This window comes from Pinus tabuliformis, chromosome 6 (genome assembly GCF_031772625.1).
Source record: "Pinus tabuliformis cultivar Carrire ecotype Pingquan chromosome 6, CPIR1, whole genome shotgun sequence".
Taxonomy (NCBI): Eukaryota; Viridiplantae; Streptophyta; class Pinopsida; order Pinales; family Pinaceae; genus Pinus; species Pinus tabuliformis.
In genome coordinates this window covers 1,916,171,301-1,916,184,731 of record NC_142292.1, presented here as the reverse complement: position 1 = coordinate 1,916,184,731, position 13,431 = coordinate 1,916,171,301, and positions in this window count along the sequence as shown.

Below are 13,431 nucleotides of genomic sequence, written 5' to 3'. Positions count from 1 at the left end.
TCTTGGTCTTTTGATCATTGTCACCAAGCTCTTTTTTGCTGCTTTTTGGTCATTAAGAGCATCTTGAAACACCTATTTTGTTGAGTTTTTGCCCATTTTGAGTTGATAACTTGCAAAGTGTTTTTTGTTACCTATCTTTCGGTCTCAAAGTTTTCAATAGTATTTGGAGCACTTTTGAAAAATTGTTTTTTGTTTTTGCTTTTGAAGAAAACTTCTTGAAAACTTGGTTTTTGCTTTCGTTTGCCTTGTTTTGATTTGGTTTCTTTTTGCAAGTGAAAGTTCATTTTGTTTGTCTTGAGTTTTGCTTTTAGTGTTTGGACGAAAATGAGCATTAGAAACTTGTATTCTATCTAAACATCTTAAGTGGCGAATTAGAAGCGATAAACAAGTTACTTTCATTCTTTGTTTTAGAGTAGTCTTAAGTTTTTTGCATCAGCATATACTCATTGCATTAGGATAGTTTGTGCATCTTGTAGGGAATCCATAGTTTTTGTTAGTTTTTGTGAGTGTGAAGCTTGTTAAAAGAAAAGAAAAGAGAAATTTATTGCTTTCTTAGAAGTTCCTTAGAACTTGGTAGAAATTTCTTTCATCGAAGAACAAAACGATTGCATTTGCATATAGTTTGGTTTTTATTAATTTCTTTTGCATCAAAAAACACCACAAGTTTCATTTCCATTTATCCCTTGACTTAAGAACAACCCATTTAAAAACAAGTGCTAACTAAAATATACTAGAACTTTTTTATATTGTCAATTTAGACACACCAACAAGTTTTAGGATATTTAGGGCCTTGGATTAGGCGAGTGGAGAGAAAACTCTCCAAGGCCACTTTAAATTGTCAAACATAGAAGTCTGAATAGCGAGTGAAAATCCAATAGCGTTAGGGAGACCAGGAAAGCTCTGGATTTGGGAGTTAAGAACGAGGGCTTTTGAAGATAAGGAAGAGAGATACCCCCTCTCCTACTTGTAAAATATTACCTCAAAACTGTCCGTCTGGCTTATGACACGAGTTGGTAACCTTAGTTGCTTCTCCTAGGGATCTACACAGGTGGCTGCAGAGGGGAATCCTGTGGCACCTGAGGTCGACGTTGTATCAGTCTCAACAGTACTTCTGGAGGGCACCCTTGCGAAGCATGGGGGCTTGCACTGGCACATGCTGTTGTTTGAAGATCAACGTAACTTCCTCTGATACCTTCACTAGTAGGCTTGGGCCGTCATTATCCCATACTATCTTTGGAAGGCCCCTGCTTCACTTTCTTATATTTTGGTGTCCGATCCTCATCACCCGAAGCGGAAATAATTGAAAGTTGTTTGACTAGCTGATATATTTTAGGGACCTTTTTTTAGTGTGTGCACTGTGCTCTTAGTTGGCCTAGCTTTCATTTTTCTTGAGTCTTTAATTAGATCTTAATAAAAAATTCAAAGTGGCTAACCGATCACCTAGACGGTCTCGAAGACTTCGTGGTCTTACACCACCAAGTTTAGAGCCTTCTCCTAGAAGACACAAAGGCAATATTGCCAGTGGTTTTCACCCAGTGGAAATCGACACATCGGGGATTGATCCTCTGCTTGGGGGAATTCGTGTACAAGACAGGCCTGGTACTACCACAGAGCCAGAGAGGAACACTCCAGTTCTCTCTCGAGTCCTCTTCCAGTCGGAAGATAACATTGAGGTAGAAGAACTCTCAGAGTCGTTAGTAGCTCCAAATTATTCTCTGCCTCTTGATCATCCGGATGTAGTAGTATACGTTGGGATTCTGACACATAGACCTTCAAGTCCAGGTCACATCACACACATCCCTTTGATGACCACTGCTGGGAGCATGGCATCTACCGCGGGTGCTACAGGCACACAGACTCCTATATCAGTACAAGGGGGAGGAATAATTTCCATCCCTTGTACAACTTTATTTGGGTCTACTGCTAGCACATCTTTGTTTGGGTCTACTTCCATTCCATCGACGAGTGGAAGTTCCCAAGCGCATGCATCTAGTTCTGGATTTTTGCTGTTTGGCACCCATTCACAGGGTATTTTGTTAGTTCTGTTCATTGCCTCCACATCCATGATGAGTGGATTGGCTTCATTTTAGGGTTTTCCTTTTGGAAGTGGTCATATACCACATTCCAACCCGACGATAGGATCTATGCCTTTTTCTTCTATAGGTCAAGGCAGTAATCCCTTTCAAGGTTGGACTAACCCTGCGGTTAGTGGCATAGGAACTAGGAATCCACTTTTTGGCCAACAAGGGAATATGCCGTACTCCACAATTAGTTTGTTTCGAAGTATTCCTCCTTTAGCTACCACTTGGAATCCTTATCAAGGGTTATCGACTCCTTATAATGCTTTAGGAGGGAACTTCGCTAGTTTTGGAGGTTTTTCGGCTGGAGTTGGTCAAACTACGAGTTTTGCTGGACCAAAAGGGTCACCTTTTGGTTCAACGAGTTCTGCTAGTTACTTCGGGTAGCCTAGTGCCTTTTAAAATCCAGGCCAATCTTTTCAGAACTCTTGGAACTCTACCAAATCTGGGTGGAATCCCCAAGGTCCTCCTACGCTTCCTTTTCTGGCAATGTTGAATTTACCAGATCTCTTGAAATTAACAAATGGTCCAATCAGATACAACTCTGCCTGGCCTTTGGTCCCAACAAAACTCCCTTCGGACATTCCAAAGTTCGAGGGAAGGGTGGTGAGGACCCGGGCGACCATGTAACCACATTCCATTTGTGGTGCTCATAAAACTCCCTCATTGATGACTCAGTTAGGTTGAGACTTTTTCAATGCCCCTTAACTGGCAATGCGGCCAAGTGGTATATAGAGTTGCCAGGGGGTAGCTTTACATCTTTCGCAGATTTGGATAACGTTTTTCTAAACCATTTCCAGTTGCTCGTCCGTTATGATGCCGGAACTGAACTTCTGGCCAATTTCCATCAAGATAAGGCAACTCACATTTCTGATCATATTCAAGAATGGAGACGGAGAAAGAGGCTCAGTAAAGCCAAAATTCTGCTTGAATACCATTTGGAATGGTTTTTGAAATCGTTACAACCTTAGATTTCCAAGGATGTCTTTTTGTCCGAAGTCTATTTTGAAGAGCAAGCTATTTTTCGAGCCCAACAGTTATAATTGATTTACTCTCAGTCTAGGATTCTTCAGAAGATCTTGCTTGATGCTCTCAGAACTAAGGTTGATATAGCCAAATTGAAGCCAGGTCCTCATGCAGATGGTATCGCTGGATCGATAAACACCAATGCGGTGAACCTGTTGAGCCAATTGCAACAGTTGTCTTTACAATTTGGTCCTACCAATTAGGTCACATCTTCTAACTCTTTGTCTTCCCAACCCTCTTCCATTAATGCTGTCCAAACTTCCAACCCTAAGGAAAATAAAAATTCCAACGGGAAGAATAAAGGATGAGGTAAGAAGAAGAGTCAAGATGGGAAAGCTGACACAAACAAATCCAGCAATAGTGCTGGTGAGGGTGGAAAGCAGTCCAAGAAGAAAGTTAAGTTTCCATGCAAGTTATGCACTGGAGACCATTTGACTCATCTCTGCCCCAAAATTCAAGCTGCTCAACACTTGTTAGTGTAGCAAGGCTCTTCTAGCCCTCAAGCTGTGGTAACCAACCCTTTTCCCCAAGTTCAGCAGTTGCTTGCTGGTGCAAATTCAAATCTTGGTACCTCTGTAGGGGGCAACTAGGAAGGGGATAATTCATCGAATGTTTTCATGATGGGTTCTAATGTTAATGTGGCTACTCGGTCACATGATTATGGTGAAACTGAAACATCTAAGGACAAACCTGCTCCCGGAACTGTCGACCCACTTCATATTGAGCGACCCTTTGTCGAGAATATACCTCGGATACCGAAAGGTTCCGCTAAATGCATGACTACCAACCCTAATGCTAGGGCTGCCCAGAATTACTCCATTGTTGAGGATTTGGCCTAGAGTCCATGAACTATGTCCACTTTAGAGGCCATCTAGTCATGTCTGGCTCAACGAAGTGCTTTGCTTTCGGAGATAGGAGTAGTTGATCCAAATAATTCCTTGGTTCTCACTTTTGACATGCTTAATGTCAAAAAGCGACTTCCTCATCACATGGCTTTTCAAATCAAGTTTACTTATTGAAAAACTAATATTTTTTGAATAGTTGTAGATGAGGGGGCTTCCACATCTGTAATGTCTATATCATGCTGGAAGGCCATTGGATCTCCTTCTGCTGTTCCTTCACCTACCCTCCTGAAAACATTTGATGGACATTCTCATAGGCCGCATGGCATGATCCCAACCTTTCCTATATGTGTTGGAGGAAAGGTCATTAATATCGAAGTAGAAGTCATTGATGCTAACCTAGATTACAATCTCCTCCTAGTAAGGAACTGGATCTAGGAGATGCATGCCATTGTTTCCACTCTGTTTCGTGTTATTTTCTTTCCTTATGAGGGGAAAATTGTTAAGGTTGACCAATTGGATTATTCTCCAGTTGATCCTCGAGCAACTTCAAATTCTACTATTCCCTTAGTGGATATCCCCTGTCCGTCTACTGAGAATCTGGGAGTTGGGATGTATTCTTCATTGATGGGTACATTTGATTTTCCGTCTCCTATTGCTAGAATCAATGTCATTTCATCATCCAAGGAGTCTTCACGGGAAGAGTTCCTCTGAACTCATTATTTTTCAGACCCTTGGACCTTGCCTTCGCCTACAACCACATTAGATGAAGGAAAAGTCGGTGGAATGGCATTTCCTATGTCTGCAGCAGAGCTTAGATATCAGTTTATCGTCAACTCTACAGACAACCATTCTACTCCTTTCTCTGAAGAGGAGTTAGATGGTGATGTGGCCCCAGCTTGGACCCTTGATTCTACCTCCGCTATGGAATAAGCGATCTTAGAAGTGATGACTGGTGTAGATTGACCTTGGGGAGACTTACACCATCGTTCATATTTTCTTCCCCCATTGCGAGAGGTCGAGTCCAGGTTTTCCAATCTGCTCACTAGCGATGTTTGTATGGTTTCAAACCCTTTGGCTCCAGCACACATTCATGCCGAAGGTAACATGTCGGTCATTTCAAAAACCGTATCAATAAACATCTCTAGGAACCCTAGCGTGATAGAAAATGTCTTCATCAGAGCTGAGTGTTCCCCTGAAGAAATTCAAATTTACACCGACCTCTTCAAAGAGTTTCGGGATGTATTTGCTTGGTCTTATGAAGAAATGCCTGGTATTGATCCATCCATCATTCAGCATGAGATCAAGACGTATGAAAACGCTAAGCCGATTCGTCAAAAGCTTCAGCTGGTTAATCCTAGGAAAGCAACAACTATTAAAGCTAAAGTAGAGAAGTTGCTCAAGGCGGGTTTCATATACCTTGTTCCTCTTACGGATTGGGTTTCTAATCCAGTTCTGGTTGATAAAAAGCAAGGAACAATCTGTGTATGCATTGAATTTAGGGATTTGAACAAAGCTTGTCCGAAAGATAATTACCCCACACCGTTTATTGATTAGATAATTGATGAATGTGCGGGTAATGAGATTTTTTCCTTCATGGATGGATTCTCCGGTTATAATCAAATATCTATCCATCTAGAAGACTAGCACAAGACAACTTTCATATGTCCCTGGGGTACCTTTGTGTACAAAAATATGCCTTTTAGTCTTAAAAATGCTAGAGCGAATTTTCAGTGGGCCATGTCATACGATTTCCACAACATTAAGCATATCATCAAAGCATACTTAGATGATTTAGCTACTTGTTCTCGAAAGAGAATCAATCATCCTGGTCACCTTCGATTGGTTTTTAAATGATGTCGTTTTTACAAGATCCGACTGAATCCAAATAATTGTATTTTCACGGTTACATCAGGTCGGTTGCTAGGGTTCATCGTGTCAAATGAAGGGATTCGAGTTGATCCCTTCAAGGTAGAGGCAATAATTTAGTTGCCTCCCCCATCCTCTATTCAACAACTTCAAAGTCTTCAGGGGAAGGCTAATTTCTTATGAAGGTTTATAGCGAATTATGCCGAGATCACTAAAGGGTTTATGTGTTTGCTACAGAAAGGAGTTCCATTCATATGGGATGACTTTGCGCAGGTGTCGTTTGATGCCTTGAAAAAGGCATTAGTCTCTGCCTCGCTTTTGAGTCCACTGGATTATGGTAGGGATTTCCTTTTATATCTCACCACTGCAGAATCAACCATAGGTATGGTTCTCGTTCAAGAAGACGATGCTCTCATGGAGCATGTGATTTATTACTTGAGCCGAGGTTGGTAGGTCCTGAACTTTGCTATTCCCCTGTTGAGAAGTTGGCCTTAGCGACTGTCCATGTTGTCCAGCGGCTCCTCCATTATATCTTGCTACGCAAAACTTTTGTCTTAGCGGTGGTTGATCCATTCCAATTGTCCTCAGTAGTTGAGTGATTGGGGAAAATACAATCGATGGATTGTCATTTACAAGAATTTGATCTCAAGTTCTTGTCCGCCAAGTCTAAGAAATATTTTGTTTTCACGGAGTTAATTTCCGAGCTGCCTTGTGGAGAGGATACTATTTATAAGGAAAGTTTTCCCAACGAACATCTATTCCTCATCTCTTCACCAAACCCCTGGTATGGATATATCATTGTCTATTTCCAGACATCGAAGTTCTCTCTACTTTCTCTAAGGATGAACGTAAAAAATTAAGTCACCTGGCTAAGAACTATGTCATCATTGGTGATACATTATATCGCGGAGGGGTTGATTCAATCCTTAGGTGTTGTTTAACCTTAGAGGAAGTAGAGTCAGTGCTTAATGATTACCACAGTGGAGCTTGTGGTGGTCATCTTTCAGGGCTTGCTATAGCCCAGCGTATCTTGCGTGCTGGCTACTTTTGGCCTTCGCTCTTCAAAGATTGCATTGAAGCGGTCAAAAACTGTCACCCCTATCAAGTTTATACTCGGAAGATGCGCGCACATCCAGATCCTATTTTCCTCGTTATCACTGTCGGTCCTTTTACTAAGTGGGGTATTGATTTTACAACTTGTAATCCGCCTTCAGCAGCGAATCACAAGTACATTATCGTGGCCGTAGACTACTTCACGAAGTGGGCTGAGGCCATGCCCACTTATAAAAATGATAGTGAAATAGTGGCATTGTTCCTTTTCAATCAGATTATATCAAGGTTCGGTATCTCGAGAGAGATTATCATTGACCATGGAAGTCATTTCTAGAGTCAACTAATGTTTGAATTGGCTCTTAAATTGGGTTTCCGTCAGGAGAACTCGTCTCCATATTATCTTCAGGCCAATGGACAGGTCAAGGTTGTGAACAAAACCCTTAAGATGATATTGTGAAGGACGATCGACAAAAATCGGTCCAATTGGCATCTTATGTTGTATCCAGCTCTTTGGGCATACCGAACCTTGGTAAATATTGCCACAGGTTTTACACCTTTTTAGTTAGTTTACAAGCTGGAATCTATCTTTCTGGTTGAATGTGAGATTCCATCTCTTAAGCTAGCTGTTGAGCTCCTTTCAGAGACCTCTAGTCTCAAAGAGCACCTCCTTCATTTGGAACATCTCGATGAGCAGCGTCGAGATGCCGCCACAATCAATGAGGCTCATAAGAAAAGAGTTAAAACTCAGTATGATAAAGCTGTCCATCCTCGAGCCTTTTCAAAAGGCGACCTTGTCTTGGTCTATGACTAAGATAAGGACACCTTGGGGTAGGCAAGTTCAAGCCTATGTGGTACGGTCCCTTTATAATTAAATGAGTTTTAAAAAAAGGGGCATATGAGTTAGTCAATTTTTAAGGAAACAAGTTGGCAGAGCCTCGAAACGGGCTCTACCTTAAGAAGTACTTTGCTTAAATAGTAGCTAGGCAATGACTTCTTTGTACATTTTGTATTTTTGTACATATCTCATAGGGAGTTTTTGATATCAACACTTTTTGGTCTGCTGTGGCAGGTGTTGATGGATGACTTGGTCTATTTTGGATTCGTCGATGGTGCTAGTCGGCACACTCAGAACCTCGCTTCCACAGCATGGGTGATCTACTATCCAACTCATCAGTTGATGGTGTCAAGGGGAATATGCCTTGGTCTTGCATCAAATAATATGGCTGAGTATATTGCCATCATTAATTTATCATTCGAAGCTATTTCTTATGGAATCAATTCGTTGGTAGTCTATCTTGATTCACAACTGATAGTGTCACAATTGAATAACATTTATCGGGTAAGGGATCCACGTTTATATCACCAATATTTAAGGGTGAGGTTTTGTTAAGACTAGGTATGTTCTATGCTGGAGAAATTTATTTAAATTTTCACAGTTAGCAATCACATCAGCATTATGATAAACTGCAAATAGAACATAAATATAAAACGCAGAAGACAAGCCAAGACAAGAGGACACAAGATGTGGCGCAGGCCAGGGACAAACCCCACAATGTGCGGGAAACCCTTTGATCAAATCTTCTTATATCTTCAAAGTTCAGCAGAGAGAGAGAGAGAGAGAGAGAGAGAGAGAGAGAGAGAGAGAGAGAGAGAGAGTACATTTACAACAGAAGTCAACACTTTGACTTTATCTATATCTAAGCATAGATCATCTCCTATAACGATGAGATCAGTTGAAGGCATTCTTCTTCAACTGAATCTCCAAGGTGACGACTTCACCTATCGTAGTGCTGCCTTTTGTCCATTTGCTGCACATAACCTTGTGACACCATGCTATACTATCATAATGTTGAATCTTGATGATTAAGCAGTTCTCATCTGCTCTCATCATCATGCTGCCCCATCTATCATCATGCTGCCTCATACATCAGTATGTAGTCTCATTGCCGATCATGTTGCCCTTTACATCATCATGCAGTCCCATTACTGATTATGCTCATATACATATATATGATGAGATCATTTGTGAGACCATGATCTCAGACACTAATCCTAGCCAAGGCTAACTCTTCTTGACTTGGTGATCATTGCTTCTTTCATCATGTTGAGGCTGTTATGATCCTTATCATCTTGACTGCCTCATAAATACTTATTTATGAGAATCTTTGGATCAACATTGAAGCCTGCTTCATTATTGTGATTATTCCAAGACAGTGACATATACATATGAGAGACTAAGATGACACCCAACGTAATTTTATTGTGCAATCTGAGTTACTGTTGTTTATTACATCTAAACTGCCACAGGGATACCACTGAGATTGTGGCTACAGTAGTTCCTTCCTGCGGCCTAATTACCTTTATCATTGCGGCTGCCCTCTCCTTGACCGCGGCTTCCTATGTCTTGACTGCGGCCTGACTGCGACTCCTTCATTCACTGTGGCTTCTACGGTTATAAGTGAGTTCTTGTCATACCTGTATAACGTATACTTAAACCTGTATAGCGTATACCCAAACTTGACTAGGGCCTTTCTTTTGACTACGTATGAAGCCTCCTTCACTGCGGCCAGATCTCTATGATTAGGGCAACGTACAACCGTTAGGGCATCACTTTGATGACCAATGTATCACTCATGGTGTCTCTCTCCTTCACCAAAAACCCAAACGTGGAGATGAGGAGACTACTCAAGAATGTGTATCAAATGACTTAAAGTCTCCTCTTATTTATACTAAAAATGAGGATGATGAATAGACACGTCGGATGGGCTTCTAGAGCCTACATAAGAGCTGGTCGGCTTGATAATAATTACATAGACAAAATAAATTCATATCTCCATGAATACTTATCGGAATCGGATGATCTTTGGATCAATCCTACACCTCTCGACAAGAGGGATCCAACAAAAATATCAGCTGCCATAAATAAGCTGACCCACATGGAGTTTGGCCCTAGTTGCCAATTTAACACTCCCTCTCAACTAGGGAGAACTCCATCCGCTGATCCATATGTACGACTGTACTATCTCTGCCATTAGGGCCTTGCACTACTCTGCCTAGCTCTGATGGCTTTGCTTTGCTCTGCTCAGCTCTGCTAGCTCGGCTCTGCTCTGCTTAGCACTGCTGGCTCTGCTAGCTCTGCTCTACTCAGCGTTGCTGGCTCTGCTCTGCTCAGCTCCGTTGGCTCTGTTTAGCTCAGCTCTGCTGGCTCTGCTCATCTCTGCTGAACTATGAAGAAGAAGAATTGATCGAGAATGAGTCATATCATTCTTCACTGACCTGAAGTCAGTCTCAGAGTGCATACCACTGGTCCCAGACCAGTCTCAACTGACCCGAAGTCAGCGTCATAGTATGTACCACTCTCACTGGTCCCAGACCAGTACTGCACTGACCCGAAGACAGTCTCGGAGTATGTACCACTGGTCCCAGACCAGTCTCAGCCGACCTGAAGTTAGCATCATAGCATGTACAACTCCTACCACTGGTCCCAGACCAGTATCATTGATCCCAGATCAATGGAGGACATCCTAGCGTAGGGAGTACGGTAGATACAACGATGCGTCCATCGGTACTACTATGGTCCCTAACTTCATTTCCCTGCTCATTGATCAGATGAGAGGTACTTCCCATGAGTCCCAAACTGCATGGGTAGGATGCCTCAACAGGAGAACTTAATCAATCCTGTCCTCACAGGAGAACACATCAATCCTACTACAATCGCCATGGAGAACACATCAATCCAGGCTGCCATGGAGAACACATCAATCCAGGCCTCACAGGAGAACACATCAATCCTGCTACAATCGCCATGGAGAACACATCAATCCAGGCCTCACAGGAGAACTAATCATCCTGCTACACAAGAGAGCAAATCATCTTGTCCCACAAGAGAGCGAATCATCTTGTCCCACAAGAGAGCGAATCATCTTGTCCCACAAGAGAGCGAATCATCTTGTTTCAGTGCGCACCACCAGGGGAGGGTGAGTCACCCTGTGGTCGTATGTTGCTCCAATAGAATGCAAGCCCCCCAAAGCTCCTAGAGCTCAATGTATGCAGCATGCAGGACCCTTTTACAAAGGTCTCTCGACGACTCCAAGTCGTTCGGGAAAATCACAAATTTGATCTTTCCCCCGGGGCTTTAGCGACCTGTATATCATCTCAGTGCGATGGAGCTTCCTTGCTCATCGACTTTCCATATCCCAGATAAGGCAGTATTTGATGTCTATCTGCTGGAGCAATTGTCAAATACGGGATTCCTCAATAATCGAATCCCATCTCTAGTTGTCACAGAGAATCACAGTGGTATTCATCATGTGTACAAATAGCTCACTGAAGAGCTTCAGCAACCAGACTGCCTCACAGAAGGCCACACTATCAGCAATGTATTCTGCCCTGGTGGTGCTCAGAGTCACTAACTTCTGCTTCCTGCTCATCCAGGATATCGAGGTAGATTCCAAAGAGAAACAACATTGAGAAGTGCTCTAGTGATCCTCCATACTGCCTGCCCACTCATCATTCGAATAATCATGTGGTTTCATATTTCCGGCAGTGTATCTCAATTAATGAGAGATTGTGCCCTGAAGATATCTTAGAAGATTCTTGGCACCAATCTAGTGAGGCTCAACCAAATATGAGCTCACCATGCTAATTGCAACACAGATGTCCGGACGGAGGTTCTTCAAGAACATCCACGCGAATGAGTTTATGAAACTCAGAGGCATTTCCCAAATCTGGTCCGACATCATTACCATATAAATTCTGAAAGTTAAGATCCTCGAGGCAGTCACAAGGTTGCAGCTTATCTTCCTACATTCAGAATCCAACTCCCTCTGTCTCCTATAAATGAGAGGGTCTGCACCTGTTAGACATAGGTGCCGGTACGAGAGGTTTATCATCCACAACCTTCGAGTAATGGTTTGGATTGGTTTCACTCCTAGTGAATCTCAGCTGCATTAGACAACCATCAATCCTCTCATACTACACCCGAGGTGTTTTTTTGCAAGCCATAGAGGGCTTTCTTCCATCTGTATACATGATTCTCAAATTCCTCGGGTTGTTCCAAGCCTGTGGACCTGCTGCATGAGGGGAATGATCCCCTTATAATATTTTCCTTCGATACATTTCAGACATGTACCTTCATGCTTCTTTTTGAATTCAGGCATCCTAGTCACCATCTGACTCACAGACCTCCGGTGCTGAGTCAATGGACATGGTCCTAGTGGACTTCCTGCAACTTGATACAACCCTGAACTCAAAAACATCTTTAAAAGATCTATTTTCAAATACATACCTTTCCATCGATAAGTGCCACCTTGTAACCTTTGACTTCTATTTCCGAGATGGACATTAGGTTCAATCAGGTACATAAAAGAGATTTTGGGGTTCCTTGCTTTCGTGGAAGAGTCAACCATTGTCTTTGATTACCCGCATCTCGGTCATTCGGGCACTCCTTCGCATAAGGGCCGAACTCATAACCAAGACTTCTACCTTTCCTTCCTACCCTTAGATCTGAACTTCCCAATGAAGTGATGCCATCAGAAGTTTTGCTGCGCCATTCTAATAACATTCTCTACTTCAACTTCACCCTAGGTGAATTATGAGGAACTCATTGATCCTTCTGTCTTGTCCCAACTGAATTTGGTGATTGCTCTTTCACTTTTGCTTGGGCATTGTCTTCACCTCAGCTCTGATACCATGTTAAGATTAGGTATGTTCTATGCTGGAGCAATTTATTTAAATTTTCACAGTTAGCAATCACATCAGCATTATGATAAACTGCAGATAGAACATAAATATAAAACACAGAAGACAAGCCAAGACAAGAGGACACAAGATGTGGCGCAAGCTAGGGACAAACCCCACAATGTGTGGGGAAACCCTTTGATCAAATCTTCTTTTATCTTCAAAGTTCAGTAGAGAGAGAGAGAGAGAGAGAGAGAGAGAGAGAGAGAGAGAGTACATTTACAATAGAAGTCAACACTTTGACTTTATCTAGATCTAAGCATAGATCATCTCCTATAACGATGAGATCAGTTGAAGACATTCTGCTTCAACTGAATCTCCAAGGTGACGACTTCACCTATCGTAGTGCTGCCTTTTGTCCATTTGCTGCACATAACCTTGTGACACCATGCTATATTGTCATAATGTTGAATCTTGATGATTAAGCAGTTCTCATCTGTTCTCATCATCATGCTGCCCCATCTATCATCATGCTGCCTCATACATCAGTATGTGGTCTCATTGCCGATCATGTTGCCCTTTACATCATCATGCAGTCCCATTACTGATTATGCTCATATACATATATATGATGAGATCATTTGTGAGACCATGATCTTAGACACTAATCCTAGCCAAGGCTGACTCTTCTTGACTTGGTGATCATTGCTTCTTTCATCATGTTGAGGCTGTTATGATCCTTATCATCGTGACTGCCTCAGAGATACTTATTTATGAGAAGCTTTGGATCAACATTGAAGCCTGCTTCATTATTGTGATTGTTCCAAGACAGTGACATATACATATGAAAGACTAAGATGACACCCAACGTAATTTTATTGTGC